The sequence below is a fragment of the Mirounga angustirostris genome, unplaced genomic scaffold (genome assembly GCF_029215605.1).
Source record: "Mirounga angustirostris isolate CCGP_5_RB_7025 unplaced genomic scaffold, mMirAng1.0.hap1 SCAF_12, whole genome shotgun sequence".
Classification (NCBI taxonomy): domain Eukaryota; kingdom Metazoa; phylum Chordata; class Mammalia; order Carnivora; family Phocidae; genus Mirounga; species Mirounga angustirostris.
The window spans coordinates 7,240,450-7,264,274 of NW_026991720.1; the positions used below are offsets into that span (position 1 = coordinate 7,240,450).

Here is a 23,825-nt window from a genome sequence, read left to right on the forward strand (position 1 = left end):
ATCTGCAGTGGGAATGGCATCCATGTATAAGAGGTGCCCTTGTGCAGGGCACACCCTGAGCACCTGTACGTGGAGCCCAGGTTTTGGAGCATTGGTAGTCCCTCAGACTCCCTCCTTGTAGGTGCACACACACATTCCAACAAAATCTGCCCCTCCTGTGAGGTGGGTGAAACATACATAAATAACTAATCTGTCTGGAGCCCAGGGCTAAGCTGACACTTACACAGCAGGACTTATATTGGTATTCTAATGTGGGATATTTTATTCTCCTTAGAAAACAGCTAACCTTCTCGGGGCGCCTGGGTGGCTCAGTCGGTTAAGCGTCTGCCTTCGGCTCAGGTCATGATCCCGGGGTCCTGGGATCGAACCCCGCATCAGGCTCCTTGCTCTGCGGGAAGCCTGCTTCTCCCTCTCCCTCTGCTGTTCCCCCTGCTTGTGTTCCCTCTCTCTCTCTCTCTGTCAAATAAATAAATAAAATCTTAAAAAAAAAAAAAAGAAAACAGCTAACCTTCTCTTTGAACACTGAAATGCATATATCCTTTCAAAGGAGTGTCTGAACTTTTCTCTGGTATGCTACGAATAGTGCGACCTGTAAGGAATGTCTATTCCATCCGTGTCCCTTGTCCCTCTAATTGCTGCTGGTCCCATAGGCCCAGCAATTGTAACATGTTGCACGATTGGATCTTCGTCCTCCAGAGCAGTTCCCACACTTGCTCCCCACCATTTGCTCACCGCCTTCAGTTGTTTTGTATTGTAGGGAAATACACATAACGTGACATTCACCATTTTCACCATTTTTAAGTAAGCAGCTCAGTAGCATTAAATACATTCACAGTGTTGTGTGACCCTCACCACCATTTATGTCCAGAACTTTTTGCATCTTGTAGAACTGGAAATCTATATCCATGAAACAATTACCCCCCATTTGCCCCCCGCACTACTCTCCGTCTCCCTGAATCTGACTATTCTAAGGATCTCACATAAGTGGAGTCCTATGGTATTTGTCTTTTTGTGACTGGCTTAGCCGCAAATCCTCCAGGTCCATCCATGTTGTTGCCTGTGTCGGGATTTCCTTTCTTTCTAAGGGCTGAATACTACTCCATTGTACATATATACCACATGGTGTTTATCCGTTCATCTTTTGATGGGCGCGGGGGATGGGGTGTGCGTGGTGGGGGTTGGCTGTTGTGAATAATGACGCTCTGAGCACAGATGTTCAAATATCTGTTGGTGTCCCTGTTTTCAGTTCCTTGGGGTATATACCCAAAAGTGGAATTGACTGGATTATCTGGTAAATTGAGCTGCAATTTTTTGAGGAACTGCCCTGCTGTTCCCTCAGGGGCCGCACCATCTTCCATTCCCACCCCCCAGTGCACCCGGGTTCCAACTTCTCCACACTGATCAATTATTTTTAATCAACTCTCCCTTTCTCCTCTTAGCCATATCCTCTTTCTGATCGTTTCTTACCTTTCAATACTCGCATTGCTTTTGCAAAAACCAGACATGACGGGATAGAGTCTTCCTTACTTCGAAACAAGCACAATGGCAGTGACCAGAGGTCACCTGGAATGAGATGGAATGACTGCTTGACCTCCAACGCCATCTGTTGGAGGTGGACTGAGTAACAAGCCTTGGCTCCAACATAAAAAGCCTCAGGAGCCAATTCAGCCTACATAACCTCTGGGCTGGGCTGGTTTTGCCAATGTGTTCCTGTCTCAGAGGCTTTGGGAAGGTACTTGGAGGGGGTCTAGATGACTGGAGGCTTCAGATGGAGGATTGAAGAGAGTTCCATGTGCCTGATGCCCAGAGAAGTAGGGTCAGGGTAAGGTGGAGGGTGGTGGACAAAGGCAGAGAGATGTTTATTCAGGGCATTTCCAAAGAAATAGGGATGCAAGATATTTACTAGAGATCAATGCTTGTGAAAGGAAAACAGGAGAATGGGATTGGGCAGAGGAAGAAGTTGAACTATGATACAGCTCCAACAACCAGCAATCCAGTACTGAGCTCTGGAGCAAATTGTGCCCATGAGTCAAACTAACTTTCAATGCTTAAAAGAAAAGGAATATTCAGATATTTGTACACCATGTTCAGAGTGACATTATTCCCAACAGCCAGGGTGGAAACCCCCATGTCCATCAACAGATGCATGCTTGGGTCCACCAAATGTGGCACATCTACGCAATGGAATCTTATTCAGCCTTAAAAGGGAAGGAAAGTCTGGGGTGGTGCCTGGGTGGCTCAGTTGGTTAAGAGACTGACTCTTGGTTTCGGCTCAGGTCATGATCCCAGGGTTGTGAGATCGAGCCCCCATGTTGAGCCCCACACTCAGTGCAGGGTCTGCTTGTCCTCCCTCCCTCCTTGTGCATGTGCATGCTCTCTCTCTCTCTCTCTAAAATAAATAAAATTTTTTTAAAAAGGAAGGAAAATTTGACACATGAGACAACATGGATGAACCTGGAGGACTTTATGCAGAGTAAAATAAGCCAGTCATGGAAGGACAAACACTATGTGATCCCACTTAGGTGAGGTACCTAGACTGGTCAAAAAGACGGAAAGTAGATGGGCGCCTGGGTGGCTCAGTCGGTTAAGTGTCTACCTTAGGTTTGGGTCATGATCTCAGGGTCCTGGAATCGAGTCCCACATCAGGCTCTTTGCTCACTCTCCCTTTGTGCTCTCTCTCTCTCTCTCAAAGAAATAAATAAAATCTTACGCAAAAAAAAAAAAAAAAAAGAAAGTAGAACGGTGGTTGGGCAGGGCTGGGGTGGGTAGTATTCAGCATGTCTATACTTAAGACTACTCAACTGTACACTTCAAAATGGTTAAGATGGTAAGTTTTAAGTTATGTGTACTATACCATGATTTAAAAAAGCAACAAAAGAAGTGAAGAAATGTATGATGCAGAACGACAGGATGTCTAGAGTACACTAGACCCAGGTATGGTCTGGGCAGGGCCCTGGCTCAGTTTCTCTGGATCCTAGTTCTGTTTCATGTGTCTGCCTTGTCCTCACAGGGGCTTCCCTCTTCAGCAGCTGGGACAACGTGCTCACTTGTTCACATCCAGCGGGAGAGAGGCACCTCCCCCAGCCATGGAACAAAGTCTCTTCTGTCAATAGGATGGGACCATGTGCCCAGCTCATGATCAATACCAGACCCAGGTCAAGGCCATGCATTGCTGGGCTGAGATTCTGAACCGATTCCTGCTGAGGGACTTGGAATTACCATATTGGAGTGGTCTCAGCAAGGGTGAGGGGTTCCATCAGGGGTGGGGGGTGAGAACCAGTGGTGTCTGCTATAACCTCGTCACAATCCTAACAGCAACACCCTCTCATCCGTTCCTTTCCCCTTACACCAGCCTTCCGCTTATTATGTATGTGAAATCCTTGTGAGTAATGGAATTCATACTTGACCCACAGCAGGTGCCCAATGTAGACTCCTTGCTTATTTGACTCAAGTTTCATGTCCTTGAAGGGATAAAATTTAGGAGAATTGCCCAGTTTGGTGGTTGATGTGTTTTCTTTTCTTTTAAGATTTTATTTATTTGAGAGAGAGAGAATGAGAGACAGAGAGCATGAGAGGGAGGAGGGTCAGAGGGAGAAGCAGACTCCCCGCCAAGCAGGGAGCCCGATGCGGGACTCGATCCCGGGACTCCAGGATCATGACCTGAGCCGAAGGCAGTCGCCCAACCAACTGAGCCACCCAGGCGCCCCGATGTGTTTTCAATAGATACATCTCTACTTTAGAAAAATGAAGTTTTGGTCTCTGAAAAACTTTGTTTAATAAAGCAGCACAGTCAACATTGCCCAAGCACAAGCCTAAATGTAGAGTTTCATGGCCGGGCCTGTTCCCTGTGGGACCAGGTCGGTCAAATGGCAGAGCAGGACAGGGGCTGCCGGTGGCGGGGTGAAGCGATCGCGGGAGGGTCTGCAGAGTGGAGCTTTATTAAAGTCCAGCCACGCTAAAGGCCACAGTGGTTCTGACGAGACAGTGCTTGTGGCTTGTGCCCAGCTGCTGTCTTCCCTCATCGCTCCAGGGCCCTTAGGGAGCCTCCAAGTTTTATCTGACCCATAGCAAGTGTTCTTACCAGAAGTGTTGGTCTGCTCCTTCCTTCCACTCTTAAGATCCTGGATGAAGGGAATTTTAGAACTCAGGAGGCCTTAGGGAATGTTGCCTCCAAGGTTAACAAAGTAGGGGCCATTTCATCTGGAAGAGAATTCTCTCAATAAATCTCCATTTCCAATGTTAATGGCTCTAGAATGGGGGCGGCATTTGGTCAAGGTGGTCTTAGGCCAGGCCTCCCAGGGGTGGTGGGGAGACTGCAGGGGTCACTGTAGGGGATTCAGAGCTATTGTTCCTTGATATAGAGCAGAGGAGACCCTGGTCTTTGTCCTCATCTCTGGAGTTCTTCCTTGTCTCCTTGTGTCTCTTTCTTCCATCTCTCCTTTCTCTGTAATTCTGTCCTTATTGGCCCAGAAGTGGGATGAAAGTATCCTTTAAAGTGTTCATTGTATTGTTTAATTAATACAGTTCTATGTTTCTGATTGTTTATTCTTTTTCAGTGCATGAGCTGAAGGTATTACATTCATCTCTAAGCAGAGAGATGGGCTCATCACTGGAGAGAAGATCAGAAGGGAGATAGGTAACCAGGTATTTTTTATTTTTTTAAGATTGGCTCCATGTCCAGTGTGGGGACCCAGCACGGGGCTTGAACTCACAACTATGAGATCAAGATGTGAGCTAAGATCAAGTGTTGGATGCTTAACCCCCTGAGCCACCCAGGCTGCCCAAGCAGGTTTAAGCATTCTAAAAACTTAATATGCTAACTCCCTGGGAGGTGGGCATAAACAACTGCCGTCAGTGTAATAGAAGTTCAGGAATATACCAAAACTGCACTTTGCATTGGGAAATGTAATTTGCTGAGAGTACTGTCTCTTGGTTACAGCAACAGCCCCGTGCATGTGATTTGTACTCTCACAAAAGCACCTTCTCCCTAACAAGTGAATCACAGTGGTGCAATTAACAGACTATTGTGATGGTGGACAATCAAGCAACTGCTTAGAACCTTATTTTTCTCATATGTAAAAGGAGGAATGTGTCTAGAGACCCCTAAAATGCATCTCTAAAGTTCTGTCATTCTGATATGATTTTTAAACTTTTCTACAGCTTTATTGACATATACACCATAAAATCCATCCTTTTAAAGTGAACAAGTCAGTGGTTTTCAGTATATTCACAGAGTTGTGCAACCGTCACCACTATCTAATTTTATTTTATTATTTATTTATTTATTTGACAGAGAGAGACACAGTGAGAGAGGGAACACAAGCAGGAGGAGGGTCAGAGGGAGAAGCAGGCTTCCCGCCGAGCAGGGAGCCCGATGCGGGGCTCGATCCCAGGACCCTGGGATCATGACCTGATCCAAAGGCAGGCGCTTGACGACTGAGCCACCCAGGTGCCCCTTATTTTATTTTTTTCCAGCACAGTTCTATTTAATGGAGGTGGGCCTCAGGATGTTCCACTATGATTAATTAGTCCAGGGACCTGTCAACATTAGGTAGAGAAGAAGCCACCATCATTCTTTCTCGAATAGCCTCCATTCGTGGCTACAGTGTGAGGGGACACTATGGATCCTTCGATGCTATGGATAGACTCCTTCTTCAGGTTGATCCAGTGTCTGATGTTAGCTCGGGAAATGATGGAAGGTGGCGGAGGAAGGGGTAAAAGTTCTCCAGGGAGTTGGATCTTGATGATTCCATGGGTATCCTGGGTGGTCTCCTGGTGTAAGAGTATTTCACTTTTGTTCTTGAATGTCCCTGTGTGGTGGTTGTACAAGGCTGCTAAGCAGAAATCCAGGTCATCCTTTGGTATCTCAGGATCAAAAAAATAAACATCCCGCCTCATGGAGGTGATTGTGGGAGTTGAGCTGAGCTGACTCCAGGGTTCCTGTTGCTGAGCAAGGTGAGCTGGGTTCTTAGATGGCAGTTTCTTGGAAGCCTAGAGTTTTCCCAGGAAGGTATCATCATTATCCAACGTGGGGTGCTGGAAAGTGTCTTGGGTGAAAGGCACGGTAAAAATGCAGAGTGAGCTGCTGGTGTGAGTGCCACCACTGCCTAATTTTAGAACAGTTTCATTACCCTGAAAAGAAACCCCATATCCGTGAGCAGTCACTCCCCAACCTCCTACCTCCACGCCTGGCAACCACTAATCTATTGTCTGTCTAGATTTGCCTGTTCTGGGGACGCCTGTGTGGCTCAGTCAGTTAAGCATCTGCCTTCAGCTCAAGTCATGATCTCAGGGTCCTGGGATTAGGTCCTGGGATTGAGTCCCACGTAGGCTCCTTGCTTAGTGGGGAACCTGCTTCTCCCTCTGCCTGCCACACCCCCTGCTTGTGCTCTCTCTCTCTCTCTGACAAATAAATAAAATCTTAAAATTTTTTTTTTTTTAGATTTCCCTGTTCTGAACATTTGGATATATGGAATCATACAACATGTGGCCTTTCGTGTCTGACTTCTTTCACTTAGCATCATGTTTTCAAGGTTCTGCCATGTTGTAGCAGGTGACAGGAATCCATTCCTGTTTGTGGCAGGATAACATTTTACTGTATGGATATACTACATTTTGTTTATGCATTCATCAGTGGATGGACATGTGAGTTTGAATATTATGACTAACACTGCCATGAATATCTACATGCAAGTTTCCAGTATGACTTTAAGTGGTTCTCTGTTCCAGCAGATCTCGATAGACTTTGTACCCCTGTGGGTCATGGGATTGCAGGAAAGAAAAGATTCTCCATGCCTGCCTTTCAAAAGAAGAGAAGGAAAGCCCACTGAGAGGCATAGACTGGAGTGCTGGTACCTATTTGTTGAGTGACAGAGAGCAAAGGATCCAATGATGGTAAATGGCCAGACTGCCCTTCCTAGGCGTTGATGGTAGATCCAAATGGATTAGATACAAGACGGGTAAGTTATTAAATAGTAAGTCCTAGGAGCACATTGGATTAAAAAAAGAAAGAGAAAAGTGAGGTAAGTGTTCAGAAAACCTCTCTGCCACATACATAATTTATGGGAGACCCAGAGCCACATGGTACAACTCTAGGAGACTCTCAGGATGGCCATACTATAGACTCTGAATGAATGATGCTCTCTGGAGTTGTGCAGTGCACAGCCTGCCCGGCCAAACACAGTGGCAGTGGGCAAAGCCTCTTTGGGTAGGGATGAAGGTTGACATTCTCAATCAGCTTGCCTTGTTTGCCAGGGCCAGCGTGTCCACGTCTGCTCCATGGGAGCCTAAAAAGCATAGGGTCAATACCGAGGAGTACATTTTCTATTTTAATTAAAACATGACTTCCCGGGGCACCTGAATGGCTCCGTTGGTTAAGCATCTGCCTCCCTGCTGAGCAGGGAGCCTGCTTCTCCCTCTGCCTCTGCCTCTCCCCTCCGCTCCACTTGTGCTCTCTCTCTCTCAAATAAATAAATAAAATCTTAAAAAAAAAAGAAATGGCATCTTGCCATTCCCCACTGTCAAATTTTCACCCATGATGATGTTTTATAAACATGCATATATATTCTAATAAGAATATAGAATTTAATAATCGATTATATATAACATTTAATAGAATATAGAATATATATGATGTAACATGGACTATTACATTCTATATTATTCTCCATATTATATTTATCTATAAATATATAAACATTCAAACATATTTATAAATAAACATATAATATGCATATATGAGATACTATATGTAACATAATACATATTATATGTTATATATAAAATATAATATTTAGAATTAATATATTCTAATAAGAAGTGAGATGCAATTAATGAATCATACACATAAGCCCACCCTAGTGCTGCAAGGATGAAATCCTCACTTACTTCAAAAATACATTGTAAGAAAACATACATTGCATATTTCTGTCCAATAGGAGGAAATCACTAATTACCGTAGGCAATTAATCTTTCTATGAGTTCGTTTTAAAAATTCAAATATTGTAATTAAAACATTGCTCAGGGATCCAATTTAAACTTAATGATACTTGCTAGCAGGCACTGATGTTTTAACAGGGACGATAATTATGCTGTCGATGAGTGATGTGGTGATTAGCTGCCCCACGTGTCACCGCCGACAGCCTTAAACAAACAAACAAGCCTTCTCCACCACTCACAGCCTCTTCACCGCGGGTCACAGAAACTGTCTCCTGCTGCCTTGTGACACCCACGTGCCCAATTCTTGCTTCATGAGAATATTTCTTCAAAGTACAGTGCAGACTCACTGTATCGAGAGCAAGCGATGCACAAGGAAGGGGAAAAGGGCTCTGGAAAAGGTGTCTGTGGCCACTCAGGAAGTGCGTGTGTGCTCATGTGCATTAATGTGGGTGTTGTTCTGATCAAGGGAAGGCAGGCCACCAGAGGAATGCAAAGCTTAAAAAGTTCATAGCATGGAGACACTGGCCCGCTCAACTTTCCGCCAAAGAGGACAGTACTGGAAGGGAGAGCCAAAGGAGTACTTTTCCAGGGGAGAAAACTGGCAAATCCTCAACCAAGTGATCAAGGTTAAGTCCACAGTGATGAGTCATATTGCTGGTAGGTAACCTTGACACAATACGACCGGAATGGTACTAATCGCGAGAAAAACATCAGAGGAATCAAAACAAAGGGACATTCTACAAAATACCTGATCAAAGCTGTCAAAGTCATCAAAAACATGAAAACCCAGAGAAACTGTTACGGCCAAGAGAAGCCTAAGGAGATTTGACTTCTAAATGTAATGTGGTATCCTGCGTGGGATCCTGGGACAGAAAAAGGATGTTAGGGGAAAACAGAAAATCTGAATAAAGTATGGACCTTAATTAATAATAAAGTACCAACAATTGGTTTACTAATTGTGACCAATGTACCCTACTAACGTAAGATGCTAATAATAGAGGAAACTGGGTGCAGGGTATATGGAAACTCTTTGTATTATCTTCTCAAGAATTCTGTAAATCTAAAATCAAAAGTTCATCTTTTTATTTAAAACAAACAAACAGGCCCCCTCAAAGTTGACCAATATTTAGGTATTCCCTTGTAAAGTGATTTAGCCCTTGCAATTGAGAAACCAAGGAACTCAGAGTTTCAACCCAAGGCAAAAAATATAAAGCCCACTTTCTGTGGGGTCCTGACTGGGAAACAGGCCTCCCTAATAAAGCCAACTATTCACCATGCTGGTGACATTAACATCTTCCATCTTTCATCTTGAATTCTTGAACTATGGATATCAGAGGTACATAGGGCTAACAGTGAGGTATCTTCTAAACTCTCAGAAGGACGGAAATAAGAATAAAGTTATCCACTTTAGAATTCACCCCTCAATTAGTAAAAACTATGGAACCGTCTTATAATATGATGGAAAATTCAAGGGTCAACTGAGGGCAACAGAACTGGGCTGTGGTTGTACTGAACTGTGTGGAATCTTATGCCTCTGTCCTCTGCCTTGTTTGGAGAAAACATATCTTTTATTCACGATAGCCGAGACATGGAAATTTTCTTTTTCTTTCTTTCTTTCTTTTTTTTAAAGATTTTTATTTATTTATTTGACAGAGAGAGACACAGCGAGAGAGGGAACACAAGCAGGGGGAGTGGGAGAGGGAGAAGCAGGCTTCCTGTAGAGCAGGGAGCCCGATGCGGGGCTTGATCTCAGGACCCCGGGATCATGACCTGAGCCAAAGGCAGACGCTTAACCGACTGAGCCACCCAGGCGCCCCACATGGAAATTTTCTTGACTAATTTCTTTAACTAAGACTTCTAGTAGTGTTGAGAAACAGTAGTGAAAATGGGCATCCTTGTCTTGTTCCTGATCTGAAGAGTAAAGAGTAAAGCTTTCATTTTTCACCATTGATCACGATGTTAGTTGTGGATTTTTCATAAATGTCCTTTTATCATGTTAAAGAAGTTCTAGTCCTAGTTTGCTGAGTGTTTTTATCATGAAAGGGTGTTGCATTTTGTCAAATGCTTTTATTTATTTATTTATTTTGCATCTATTGAGATGATTGTGTGGATTGTTCCTCTTTGTTCTATGAATGTAGTTTATTACATTGACTCATTTTCTTGTGTTGAACCACCCTTGCGTTCCTGAGACAAATGCCTCTTGGCCATGGATGTAATCTTTTTGATAGGCTGTTGGATTTAGTTTGCCATTATTTTATTGAGGATTTTTGGGTCTATATTCATAATTGATATTAGTTGATAGTTTTATTTCCTTGTGGTATCTTTGTTTGGCTTTGGTATCAGGGTAATGCTGACCTCATAGAATGAGTTAGATAGTGTTCCCTCTCATTCTATTTTTTGGAAGAGTTTGAGTAGGATTGATATTAATTCTTCTTTAAATGTTTGGTAAAATTTACCAATAGGGCACCTGGGTGGCTCAGTCGTTAAGCGTCTGCCTTCCGCTCAGGTCATGATCCCAGGGTCCTGGGATTGAGTCCCACATCTGGCTCCCTACTCAGCGGGAAGCCTGCTTCTCCCTCTCCCACTCCCCCTGCTTGTGTTCCCTCTCTCGCTGTCTCTCTCTCTCTGTTGAAAAATAAATAAAGTCTTAAAAAAAAAATTTACCAATAAAGCCACCTGGTCCTGGGTTTTCTTTGTTGGGAGTCTTTTATTTATTTATTTATTTATTTATTTATTTATTTATTTATTTATTTATTTATTTGAGAGAGAGAGCGAGTGAGCAAGGGGAGAGGCAGAGGAAGAGGAGAGAGAGAATCCCAAGCAGACTCCACGGTGAGCACAGAGCCCAACGAGGGGCCTGACCCTACAACCCTGAGATCACGACCTGAGCTGAAACTCAGACACTTAACTGACTGAGCCACCCAGGCGCCCTTTTCTTGAGAGTCTTTTTAAAGGACTGATTCAATTTCTTAACTTGTTAGAGGTATGTTGCAATTTATTTATTTATTTATTATTTAGATATAATTGAGATAACATTATATTAGTCTCAGGTGTACAACATAATTATTCGATATTTGTATGTATTACAAAATGGTCAACACAATAAGTCCAGGAAACATCCATCATTATATATAGTTATAAAAAAGTTTTTTCTTGTGATGAGAACTTTCAAGATTCAATCCTCTAATTAGTTTCAAATATGCAGTACAGTATTATTATTTTTTTAAAGATTTTATTTATTTATTTGACAGAGAGAGATACAGCGAGAGAGGGAACACAAGCAGGGGGAGTGGGAGAGGGAGAAGCAGGCTTCCCGCTGAGCAGGGAGCCCGATGCGGGGCTCGATGCGGGGCTCGATCCCAGGACCCCGGGATCATGACCTGAACTGAAGGCAGATGCTTAACAACTGAGCCACCCAGGCGCCCATGCAATATAGTATTATTAACTATAGTCATCATTCTGCACATTACATCCTCATGACTTATTCATTTTATAACTGAAAATGGGTAATTTTTGACCATCTTTAGACATTTTTTGCCTCCCTCCCCTGCTGCTCCCTGCCTCCAGCAACTCAATATCCATGAGCTCATGGTTTTTGTTTGTTTTGTTTTGTTGTTTCTTTTTAGATTCCAGATATAAGTGAAATCATACAGTATTTATCTTTTCTGTCTGACTTATTTCATTTAGTAAAATGCCCTCAAGCTTCATCCATGTTCTTGCAAATGGCAGGATTTTATTTTATTTTTTTTAAGATTTTATTTATTTATTTGAGAGAGAGAGAGTGAGTAAGAGGCAGAAGGAGCAGGGAGAGGGACAGAGGGAGAGGGAGAAGCAGGCTCTCCACTGAGCAGGGAGCCTGATGCGGGACTCGATCCCAGGACCCTGAGACCATGACCTGAGCCGAAGGTAGACACTTAACCAACTGAGACGCACAGGTGCCCCAGGACTTCATTTTTTAATGGTTGAAATGGTTGAATTTTAATGGCTGAATAATGTTCCCTTTTATATATACTATACACATAAAGAACATGTTGATGTTCATTCATTCATCCACTGATGAATGGACATGCATCCTTTGATGAACATTCATCCATTGATGGACACTTAGGTTGCTTTCATATCTTAGCTATTGTAAATCATGCTGCAATGAACATGGGGGTACAGATGTTCCATTTTCTTCAGATAAGTACCTGGAAGTGGGATAGCTGGATCATACAGTAGTTCTACTTTTAATTTTTTGAGGACCCTTTATACTGTTTTCCACAGTGGCTGCACCAGTTTGCATTCTCACCGACATCCCTTTTCTCCACATTCTCACCAACACTTGTTGTCTTTTGTCTTTTTGTTAAGAGCTGATCTGACAGGTGTGAGCTGATACCTCACTGTGGTTTCGATTTGCATTTCCCTGATGATGAGTGATGTTGAGCATTTTTTCTTGTGTCTGTTGGCCATCTGGATGTCTTCTTTAGTCTGTTGTGATTTTTAATTTCTTCTTGAGTCAGTTTAGGTAATTTGTATGTTTCTCAAAATCTATCCATTTCATCTAGGTTATCTAATTTGTTGGTATACAGTTGCTGATAGTATTCTCTGATAATCTTTTTTATTTCTGGCAGGTCAGTAATAATACCGCTGTGTCTATATCTGATTTTTTCTTAGTCAGTCTAGCTAAAGGTGTGCCAATTTTATTGATTTTCAAAGCACCAGCTTTTTGCCTGTTGTTTCTATTTGCCTTGTTGATTTTCAATTTTATTTCTGCTATAATCTTTATTATTTCCCTCCTTTGTTGGCTTTGGGTTAGTTTGTTCTTCCTTTTCTAGTTCCTTAAGATGTAAAGCCAGGTTATTTCTTTGTTTTTGTTTTATTTGTTTTATTTTTTTTTATCTTGTTGATTTTATTTCTTTATTTTAAAGATTTTATTTACTTGACAGAGAGACACAGTGAGAGAGGGAACACAAGCAGGGGGAGTGGGAGAGGGAGAAGCAGGCTTCCCACCGAGCAGGGAGCCCAATGTGGGGCTCAATCCCAGGACCCTGGGATCATGACCTAAGCGGAAGGCAGACGCTTAACAACTGAGCCACCCAGGAGCCCCTATATCTTGTTGACTTTAATCATTGCAATCTGTGTACCCCATTGGTATAACATTTGCTCTCTACATGGTTGGCCATTTCTCCACAGACTTCTCTGGAAACTACAGAGTTACAGGTCTCGAGGCCTCTGTATATACAGTGTATTACTTGGATCAGCAGAGTTCTCCTGAGTCACTTCATTCTGCTTCAGCTGAAGCTGTGGTCTCTTATTTTGATTCACTCTCTTCATCAGTAACAAATATTGTTGGTCTTGTTTCTCTCTTGTTTCTTTCTTGAACAGGTGATCGAGGTTTCAAAGGATCTTCTGGCTGCACATGTTTGCAGGGACATTTCTACCTGCTTGGCTGTCTTTTGCACCTTTTGTTTGGTCATCACGGTCTCAGCCAATGGTCCCAGGGGTGGCTTAGACAACACAAAGCACCACTCCTGACACTTGAACTGATGAATTCCATTAGACCGTTGTACTCTGATCCCAGGATGAAGCAAAGGTATAGCAATGAAAGACATGTAATCAGCTCTCGCTTCCAGTCCAGCATTCACCAACTTGATCACTGTCATCATGGCCACCATTTTCTTCTTACTGCACTCTCCGTCCTATGGAACCAGATCAGTGGTTGATTATAAAAGGATGTAACTCAGGAACAGCCAGGTGGAGGAGTGAGGTAGGGTGAGGTCTGGAGAAAGGGCACGCAGCTTCCCTGCCCTCTCCAGGCCGCCATTCTCCCCAAATCTCTATTTGTTTTAATTTAATTTATTTTTTAAAGTATGCTCTAGGCCCACTGTGGGTACCAACTCAAAACCTCAAGATCAAGAATTGCACGCTCCACCAACTGAGCCAGTCAGGCGCCCCTTGTTTGTTTATTTCAAATGTAAGCATTTAGGGGTGCCTGGCTGGCTCAGTTGGTGAAGCGTGCAACTCTTGATCTCAGAGTTGAGTTCAAGCCCCACATTGGGTATAGAGCTTACTTATAAAACAAATGTGAGCATTTATATCCATATATTACTCCTGATCCCTGCTTTCACTGCATTACGTACATTTTGGTATGCTGTGTTTTCATTTCCATTTGTTTCTAAGTATTTTCTAGCTTCCCTGGTGATTTCTTCTTTAACCTGCTGGTTGTTTAAGAGTTGTTTAATTTCAATTATTTGTGAATTTTTGTTTTTCTCCCATTAATGATTTCTAGTTTCATTTTATTATGGTCAGAGAAGATACATTATATGATTCAACCATTTAAAGAGAATTGTTTTATGACCTGAAAACATAACATTAGAAGGTCTATCCTGGCAAATGCTCCATGTACGCATGAGTAGAATGTGTATTCTGCTGTAGTTGGGTGGAGTGCTTTGTGAGTCTGTTAGGCCCCATGGGTCCATGGTGTTGTTCAAATCCTCTATTCCCATATTGATCTTCTGTCTAGATGCTTTATCTACTATTGAAAGTAGGATATCAAAGTCTCCAACTATTATTGTATAACTATCAATTTTTCCCTTTGGTTATCAGTGTTGCCTCATTTATTTTGGGCCTCTGGTTTGGTGTGTATATCTTTCTGTTATACCTTCTTGGTAAATTGGTCCTTTTATCATTACATAAAGTCTTTGTCTCTTGTAACAATTTTTTAGTTAAAATCTATTTTGTCTGATATTAACCTAGCCTCCCCAGCTCCTTTGGTTATTCTTTGCGTGGAATAGCTTTTCTATCCTTTTACTTTCTACCTATTTGTGTCTTTGCTTTTTTTTAAGATTTTACTTTTTGAGTAATCTCTATACACAACAATGGGCTCGAACTCACGACCCTGAGATCAAGGGTCATGTGCTCTACTGGCTGAGCCAGCTAGGCGCCCCTGTGTCTTTGGATCTACAGTGAGTGTCTTGTAAGCAGCGTACAGTTGGAATGGGGAGCAATTACTTACTGGGTCCAGGGTGTTCTTCTGGGATGTTGACCCCCCTCTAGTGAACTTTTCATGTCAGCTGTTGTACTTTCCAGCTCCAGAATTTCTATTTGGTTCTTTATAAAAATAATTCCTATTTCTCTAAGACGATTCCCTACTAATTCATACTTCAGTCTCATGATTTCCTTGAGTTCTTTGCCCATGGCTCCTTCTGGCTCTTGGAGCATATTTAACACAGGTCATTTAAAGTCTTTGTCTTATAAATCTAACGTCTGGGCTTCATCAGGGATAGTTTCTGACCGTTTCTTTCTTTCCTGTGAATAAGCCATCCTGTTTCTTTGTATGCTTCCTAATGTTTGGTTGAAAACTGGACAGTTTGAATACTGTAATGTGATAACTCTGGAAATCACATTTTTCTCCCTCCCTGGGGATTGATGTTGGTGCTTTTTTTTTTTAAGATTATATTTATTTATTTGAGAGACAGAGAGAGCATGATCGGGGGGGGTTGGTGGGGAAGAAGGAGAAAGAGAAGCAGACTCCCTGCTGAGCAGGGAGCCCAACGCGGGGCTTGATCCTAGGACCCCAAGATCATGACCTGAGCTGAAGGCAGATGCTTAACCGACAGAGCCAGCCAGGTACCCCTGATGTTGGTGCCTTTTAAGGTTGATAGTCATTTGTTTGTGTGGTGGCTTTTCCAAATGGCTTTGGCTAAGACTCTATTCCTTGTTATGTGTGGTCACTGACTTCTCTGTTCCATCATCTCCACAGTCAGCCTGTGATCTGAACACCTGAATCCAGTAAGAAAAGAAAGGGGTACCTGGGTGGCTCAGTTGGTTGAATGTCTGACTCTTGGTGTCCACTCAGGTCATGATCTCATGAGTCATGGGATCGAGCCCTGTGATTGGCTCTGCACTCAACAGGGAGTCTACTTGAAGATTCTCTCCCTCTCTCCTCTGCCCCTGCCCCTACTCATGCACTCATGCTCTCTCTCTCTCTCTCAAATAAACAAATAAATCTTAAAAAGAAAGAAAGAAAGAAAGGCTGTTTTATCCCTTTAAATTCTTTTGACAGAAGCTGCTTCAGCCTGAGCAATTGAAACACGGCCAGATCTATGCAGGTCTCTAAGTGATCCACCAGGCAGATCAAAACACACAACCCTGATTTGGGGGGGACAAAGTCCTTATGCCCACCCTAGTACCATCATACCACACCAGGAAGTGTGCCACCTTCTCTGAGGCTGCCTGCTGTGGCAGGGGGGTGCGGGGGCTGGTGGCTGCTCCACAAACACAATCAAATGTTCTTCAAGCTGCTGTCTCAGGACCTGCTTTACAAGCCACAGTGGTGACCATGATGATCAAGCAGCTGGGGGTGTCCTCTGGCCCCTGGGGCTGATAAGGGTACTACATGAGGCACAAGGCTCAGAAACGCACCCAGACTTTCTTCAGAAGTATCCATCATCAGCAGCAGGGAGATACTGCCGCCAAGAAGGTCGGCTGCCACCAAAGAATCCAAATTTCTGTAGCCGATTTTAACCCTTTCCCCGTGCAACCTCTGTTGTGAACTCCTTGGTGCATTAGGAAGCACACACTTCCATTCTGCAGAGATGAAAGTGAAGAAGGAAAAAGAACTGATTCTGAAACCACGCTGATGAGAGCTTCACTGAGAAGCTTACTGGAGCCTCCAGGGACCGGCAGTGCTGAAACTAACACACACATGCTTTCTAGTTGTGAGCGGTTTTATTCTGGAGATAAAGCGCAGGGAGGCTTGTACATAAACATGAGAGCTGGGAGACACAGGGCTGCCAAATTAACCCTTCTATGGAAAGGTGCAGCTTTCAACAAAAACAGGGACCTGCTGGATTTCTGCGAATGACTGATGATGGAGGCCCTAGGCTGATAGGAAACAGCATCAGGGCCTGCCTTCCACTTTCAGAAGTTGGGAAGAAGTAGGATGCCTGGGTGGCTCAGTCAATCATCTGCCTTTGGCTCAGGTCATGATCCAAGGGTGCTGGGATTAAGTCCTGCATGAGGATCCTTGCTTAATGGGGAGCCTGCTTCTCCCCCTGCTTGTGCTCTCTCTCTCTCTGACAAATAGATAAATAAAATCTTAAAAAAAAAAAAAAAAAAAGAAGTTGGTAAGAAATGAAGGTGCTTCTGAGCTGCTTCTGAGTGGAGTGGGGTCAGGAGGGCCTTATCAGCATACATCCGACCACCATGGCCCCAAGCCAGCGGAGAGCCCAAGCATGACCAGCGTGTTCTAAGAGAGCCATCTTCAGCCATGTCCGTCTCCATTCTGTCCTTCTTGCCTCCCCATCCCCTTAATCCCATCATTTGCCAATTCCCTTCACCACCTGCAGCAGCTCCCACAGGGGCCCACTGACTTAGCCCATTCATTAGGAATAAACTATTAGACCAAGGCATTGAAAATTTTGCATATTACACTCAGTGAATTTTATGAAATATTTATTCACTCAATTGTTCATTCATTCCAGAAATGCTTATTGAGTACTTGGGAAGTGGGAGTTTGGGTGCTAGGTGCAAGGAACGCCTGGGGAAAAGAAGTTGGGAAACACTCACTCACCAGCTGGGGAGCCAGAAAAGTGGATGGAGAATGAGAAACTGAGGCCATAGGTGGCAGGAGAAAGACCCCACCGGGGACTCTGCCTGGAGGGAGGGAAGGGTGTTTTTTGCCAAAGGCAGTGGCTAGGGCTTCAGAGATGGAGTGGAGGATCAGAGAAGTGGGCCCCAGGGAGCAATGAGTCTCTCCAAGGGATCAGTTTCCATTCTGGCCCCTGGAGAGCAAGACATATGATATCCGGACCAATCCAATTATTAGTCCTCAAGGGACCATGCAGAGGAGACACAGTGAGGCTGCTACAATCTCACGATTCAGGCAACTGAGGAAACACTATTCAGATACAAAAGGCAAAACACTATTAAGTTATAAAAGTGGGGAGCAATGGGAAGCCTGCCTCAATTATCCAGATATTTGCTTTAGTTCTTCATTTCCTGTGACCAGTGGAAATGATGATGAGGTTTGGACTAGAGATCATCTAACATGGTATATCCAGGGATTGGGATTATTTGTATTTCAGTCACTCAGCCACCAACCATTGCTCTTTTTCCCCACTGCAGAAAAAAGAAAAAGAAAAAGATCTATATATAATTTCCTCCATAATCAAGAAGTTTTGGGAATGACATTACCCTTGTTACCTTCTCCACTTTGCTCCAATGGCCAGCTTTATTCTCTAGGAAGGAAAGATTATGCTGGTTTTATTATTATTTTTTATCATCATTACTATTTTATTTTTATTTTATTTTATTTTATTTTATTTTTTTAAGATTTTTATTTATTCATTTGAGAGAGAATGAGATAGAGAGAGCATGAGATGGGGGAGGGACAGAGGGAGAAGCAGACTCCCTGCCGAGCAGGGAGCCCGATGCGGGACTCGATCCTGGGACTCCAGGATCATGACCTGAGCCGAAGGCAGTCACTTAACCAACTGAGCCACCCAGGCGCCCTCATCATTACTATTTTAAACTAAAGGAAATATAATAGAACAGGGTAGAGGAAAAACTTGTGGATGTCTCCCTCTTTGCCCTGCACCTTAGCTCTCATCCCTAAACTCCTCTAAACAAAGTGGGTCAGCCTGAGCTACTGAGAGATGCTCACAGAGACAGATAATTGACAAGTATTTGCAGCTTAAATAATAGGTCACCAGGACAGCAAGGAGAGCCTTGATCCTCAAAAGAGACAACCAGGGGAGATTGTCCCTGGTCCCCTGAAAACCGCTCCTCCCTCCCAAGCAAACAGGCACCAGGGACAGCCCTCCCTACCCCCCAACCCCCATCCCAATGGCAGCCACCTGAGACCCCTCCACTCCATCCCAGAAGGCTACGACAGGGCAGGTGCGCCTCCATCCCTGAAGCCATAGGAAACTGTCTGGCATTTAGGCTAAGCACAAATGGAAAAATCAAACCTACAAAAGACCATTTCTGGTAAGAAAAAGAGAGAGAGAGAGGGAGATTACATACCGTCATAATTAAATTTAGAAAAAGAATGGTATTGTTCCTGATTGTTCCAACTGCATTCGTTTAAGAATGTTTCCCCCTAAAGTGAATAGTTTGCAGAGTTCTCTTTGTAATTGGATACCAAATCAAATGGTAAAAAGCCAGTCAAATTTAGCAGTGGGGGGTTGTATACCAACTTTAGTGACACTAATGTTAATAAGTTCTGATAACCCACTACCATCGGACCAGCCGAGGAAAGTGCTTTCACTTTCGTTATATAAATCTCTTAAGGAGCTACTCCAAATCACTTAGGATGACATGTTTTAATAATTTTTAAAAAGGTTTAATGTCACACGAACCATACGGTTTGTTGTGACAAGAAACAGTCTATTTCCTGGTTATTTTCCTTGAATTTTGGACAGTTTAACACAAACTGATATTCAAAATGAATGTAGTTGCATGATGGGAAATAGACAGAAATGACCAGGTGGAGGTCTCTTGTCCTTCACAAATATCTTAGGACACTCAGAGCTCACAGAAAAAAAAAATAATGAACATACTTGTGCCAAATGTCTAGCAATAAAGAAAAAACATTTAACGTCAGCAAAATAAGCTTTGATTTTTTTTTTTTTAAATCGTCCTCCTGTCTATGATCTGCAAAATGCCTTTCTGATGCTCGGCAGCAGCAGATGGCAGTAAATACACAGAAGATTCACTTTCTGTCCACTTCACGCGCAGAGCTTTGGCTAGAGAACTTCGTAGCCAAGAGCACGTTTAGGGTTCACACTTTTTGTTTTCTGGACTTCTTCTTCTTTTCCTAATAATAATCCCTAATAGTCACAGTTGGTGGAATAGTTATGCCAAGTTTAATATGACTGTATCCTTCCGTTTCCAGAAAGACTGCTGTTGCAATGCAGAGGTAGTCATAAATGCTGAAAATAGCCTTTTACCAAGGGTTGTGTTGGTGGAGTCCCCCTCAGTGATTAGGTGTGAGCACCCTGGCCAAATTCCAGGTAAGAAATCTCACATTAGTTGGGGAAAAAAAGGATCAAGAAATCTTAGTTATTATCTGTGCCTGACAAATCTTATGTTCTGTTTTATAAATATTTTAAAATACTAAATGTTAAATTGAATTGGAGGTTTCAAGGACAGAAGAAAATGTGTGTTCAAGAGTATGATTAACTTGAATGCTTAAAGAAATGTCACTTTCGAGGGAATGATGTTTGCCAATCTCATATGCATTGAGCTTGGCCAGTAACAGGAAGTTTCTTAAGTACCCGGCATGAGAATTCGGATAGTTCCCTGGCAATGGCGGCTTAGAGAAGGGAAAGGCTGAGACTTCTGGAGAGTATAGAGAGAAGATAGTCCTCATCCTTATAATCCATGAAGTGATTAGGATCGATTGCCAAAGCAGGCTAGCTGGGGTTTCCTGGAAGCCTGACCAGTCCAAAACTATTTTCTCCTTTCCTACATTTGAGAGGTTCCATTCATTAGCATGGAAGGCCATTCTGGTCTCAGACATCTCTTATCAAAATTTAAGTCATCAAATTCTGCTTAACATGGTAGCCTGAACACAAGCATTTTTCTGAATTCCTTCTCGAATCCCACTATCACTGAGTGAAATACTAAACACAGGGCAAAGAGAAGAGAAAGAAGACATACTTACTTGCATACCTTTCTCCTGCCTGGGATGGGGCTTGGTGCCTAGAGTTGGAAAAACCATCCTGAAACCATGAGGACAGAGGCCCTCACTCAAGATGGAATAAGATAAGGAGAAAAAAAATCTCAGTGCATTGAGGACATCTGGGGCATTGCTCCAGCCCTGGACACCGCCTAGCTCCATACTTCCTGGGACATGAGGACAGTCAGTGTGAGTGGGCTCAAGGCACTGTTATTTGGGTTTCCTGTTACATGCAGCTCAGCACATTCTTAACCTATGGAAAGAGTGTACCTAAAGCATGGGATATGTATCACTGAATCACAAGCGGGGAATGAGAAATCCTAGGTTGCACTGTGCATGGGCTTAAATAACACTGACTCCTATAATGAGAAAGTTATTCCTTTCAATCCTTCTGATTACATCGATAATAGGTCTATAACACCTCTCATTGGCTCAGCTTCTTTTTAGGCAAAGGGAGAGTACCTTTTCCAGCAACAGGATCTCACTAGAATTTAATAACATTATTTTTTTCATAGTATCCATATTTATGTTTCCTTTTATTGATGGTAATTGCTATTGATTTTCTTTTCTTTTTTTAAAGATTTTGTTTATTTATTTGACAGGGAGAGACAGTGAGAGAGGGAACACAAACAGGGGGAGTGGAGAGGGAGAAGCAGACTCCCCGGTGAGCAGGGCTCGATCCCAAGACTCTGGGACCATGACCTGAGCCGAAGGCAGACGCTTAATGACTGAGCCACGCAGGTGCCCCTGATATTGATTTTCTAATTTGAGTAGAGATATCAAGTTTTCTTGAGAAAATAAACATATTTCTAAAAATTATTGGGGAATAAAAGGGACAAATTAGCCATAGATGCAACAACATGGATGACTGTCAAGAACAATAATGAACAAAAGAAGCCAGATCCAACAATGTGCATAGTGTACAGTTTCTTTTCTTTTCTTTTTTTTTTTTTTTAAAGATTTTATTTATTTATTTGAGAGAGAGAATGAGAGAGAGAGAGCTTGAGAGGGGTAGGGTCAGAGGGAGAAGCAGACTCCCCGCTGATCAGGGAGCCCGATGCGGGACTTGATCCCGGGACTCCAGGATCTTGTCCTGAGCCGAAGGCAGTCGCTTAACCAACTGAGCCACCCAGGTGCCCCCATAGTGTACAGTTTCATTCATATGAAATTCTAGAAAGGGGAAAAATAATCTACGGTAACAGAAGCAGACCTGTGGTTGTCTGGGATGGGGTTGAGGATGGGGACTTTGCAAAGGGCCCTAAAGCAACTGTTTTGTGGTGATGAAAACATTCTACTTCTTGGTTGTGATTTCATTTGGTACACATTTGTCAAAACTCATTGAACTGCACAATTAAAATGGGTGCATCTTATTATAAAGATTATTCCTCAATAAGGATAAAAAAATGAAAAGAAGTATCTAAGTAAAACAAATTAATTTATTTAAAGAAAATATTGTGAGGGGCACCTGGGTGGCTCAGTCGGTTAAGCGTCTGACTCTTGGTTTCAGCTCAGGTGGTGACCTCAGGGTCGTGAGATCGAGCCTTATGTAGGGTTCCGCGCTGGGCAGGGAGCCTGCTTAGGATTTTCTCTCTCCCTCTGCCCCTCCCCCCTGCTTACTCTCTCAAATGAATAAATAAATCTTTTTTAAAAAAGAAAATATTGTGTAGATAACCATTATAGAGTGATAATTGGACTTCACAAAACCCATGGGGTGAGTTTCACATGGCTGGGACCTCAACGGGAGTTGAACAGGTGCTGAGCTCAAAGTTCTACAACGGCACCCAGGAGTGCAGCTACTGGGGCGGGAGCAGGGGCTGGGGAGAGCTAGGGGGCAGCGGGGAGGACAGACGACATGATTAGCCTATCTCACAGTTGGGCTTTGGCCTATTTGGAAAAATGGCAATTCTTTAAGAACATGGGCCATTTGGTCATAGGGGTGAATACTTTTCATGTGCTAACCTATTCTTCTCTTCCGAATATGCTGGCAACCCTTCCATGACATTTGCCATCTTGAGATGACATTTAAATGCCCTAATGTCTCTGTGTCCTGTCTTCCAAGGGCTCATCTCTGTGGGCTGTGCCCACACCTGCCCATGACCTCTGCTCTCCAGCCAGACCCAAGAACTGCCTGCCGGTAACCCCCCCCCCACCCCGCCCCCGATAACCACCCGCCTATTAGCCAGGAAGGGCAACAAGCAAACAGTTATTTAAGGAGAATCTTTTTGTGGACAAAAGCATCGTCAGCCCGCTGTGTCTAAGCTGGTCTCCCCTATGATTTCTCCCTTTAAAAAAATCTCTGTGCTTGGGATGTAAACAGACGCCCCTTCTAAAATGCTGGAGGAGAATGTAACTATGGAAACAACAAGAACAATAGCAAGATGCCCTTTGGACAAAGATCACAAAGGAATATAGGGGAAAAAAAGACAATGGCAATGCTTTAGTGGTAGAATGCCAGGGCATTCTCTTTCTTGTAAAAATTTACTTGTATGCGGCGCCTGGCTGGCTCAGTCAGAGGAGCATGCAACTCTTGATTTCAGGGTCATGAGTTCGAGCCCCACGTTGAGTGTAGAGATTACAAAAACATAAACTTTAAAAAATAAATAAAACTTTACTTGTATGACACATTTTTGGGAGGGTGATAAAAATGTCCTAGAACTGGATTGTGGTGATGGTTGTGGAAGTCTATAAATTTACTAAAAAAATCGCTGAATTTTAGGCACATAAATTATGCCTCAAAAATCTGTAGGTTGTTTATAAACTTTTATTTGTGCTCTTATCTGATTTTAGCAACGAGTAAGACATTAGAAAGTGAAACACAAAAACGAATGGGGATCAGATGCTTTATCATTGTAGTCATTGGTCTGTGGAGGTCCTGCTGGGCACCGGGCCCTGAGTGGTCTGTGCTTGGAAGACGTCAGGAGGACCAAGGAAACATCGGGAGGTCAGCGGAATGCCTCGCCCATGGACTCTGGAGGGGGCAATACTTCAGGGTCCAGTGGGTTCAACTTTCATCACTCAGATCCTGTATTTTGCTTAGGAGGCTCAGTCAGGTGGGTAATCGCTTAATCACTGAGGGCTATGTCAGTAAGACAGGAAGATGCCCCCCTCTTCACGGTGGGAGGCCAGGCTTAGGGGTCCAGGAAGGGGGTGCCACACATCTGCTGCAGGGAAGGGGGTAAAGCTACATCAGGGAACATGGGCAGGCCTCACGGCCCTCGCG

At 43.3% G+C, this 23,825-nt stretch overlaps 1 long non-coding RNA gene and 1 pseudogene across 1 annotated transcript in view; one reads left to right on the plus strand and one right to left on the minus strand.

Annotated features, from left to right (window-relative positions):
* Positions 1 to 23,825, plus strand: part of LOC135362227 (uncharacterized) — a 69,703-nt gene that overhangs the window by 16,606 nt on the left and 29,272 nt on the right. The window contains exons 2-7 of the long non-coding RNA XR_010406705.1: positions 4,557 to 4,644; positions 6,443 to 6,645; positions 6,733 to 6,894; positions 13,306 to 13,513; positions 19,820 to 19,937; positions 23,393 to 23,655. This is a non-coding gene — a long non-coding RNA (uncharacterized LOC135362227). The remainder of the gene's footprint in view (positions 1 to 4,556; positions 4,645 to 6,442; positions 6,646 to 6,732; positions 6,895 to 13,305; positions 13,514 to 19,819; positions 19,938 to 23,392; positions 23,656 to 23,825) is intronic.
* Positions 5,535 to 6,149, minus strand: LOC135362201 (cilia- and flagella-associated protein 276-like; annotated as a pseudogene).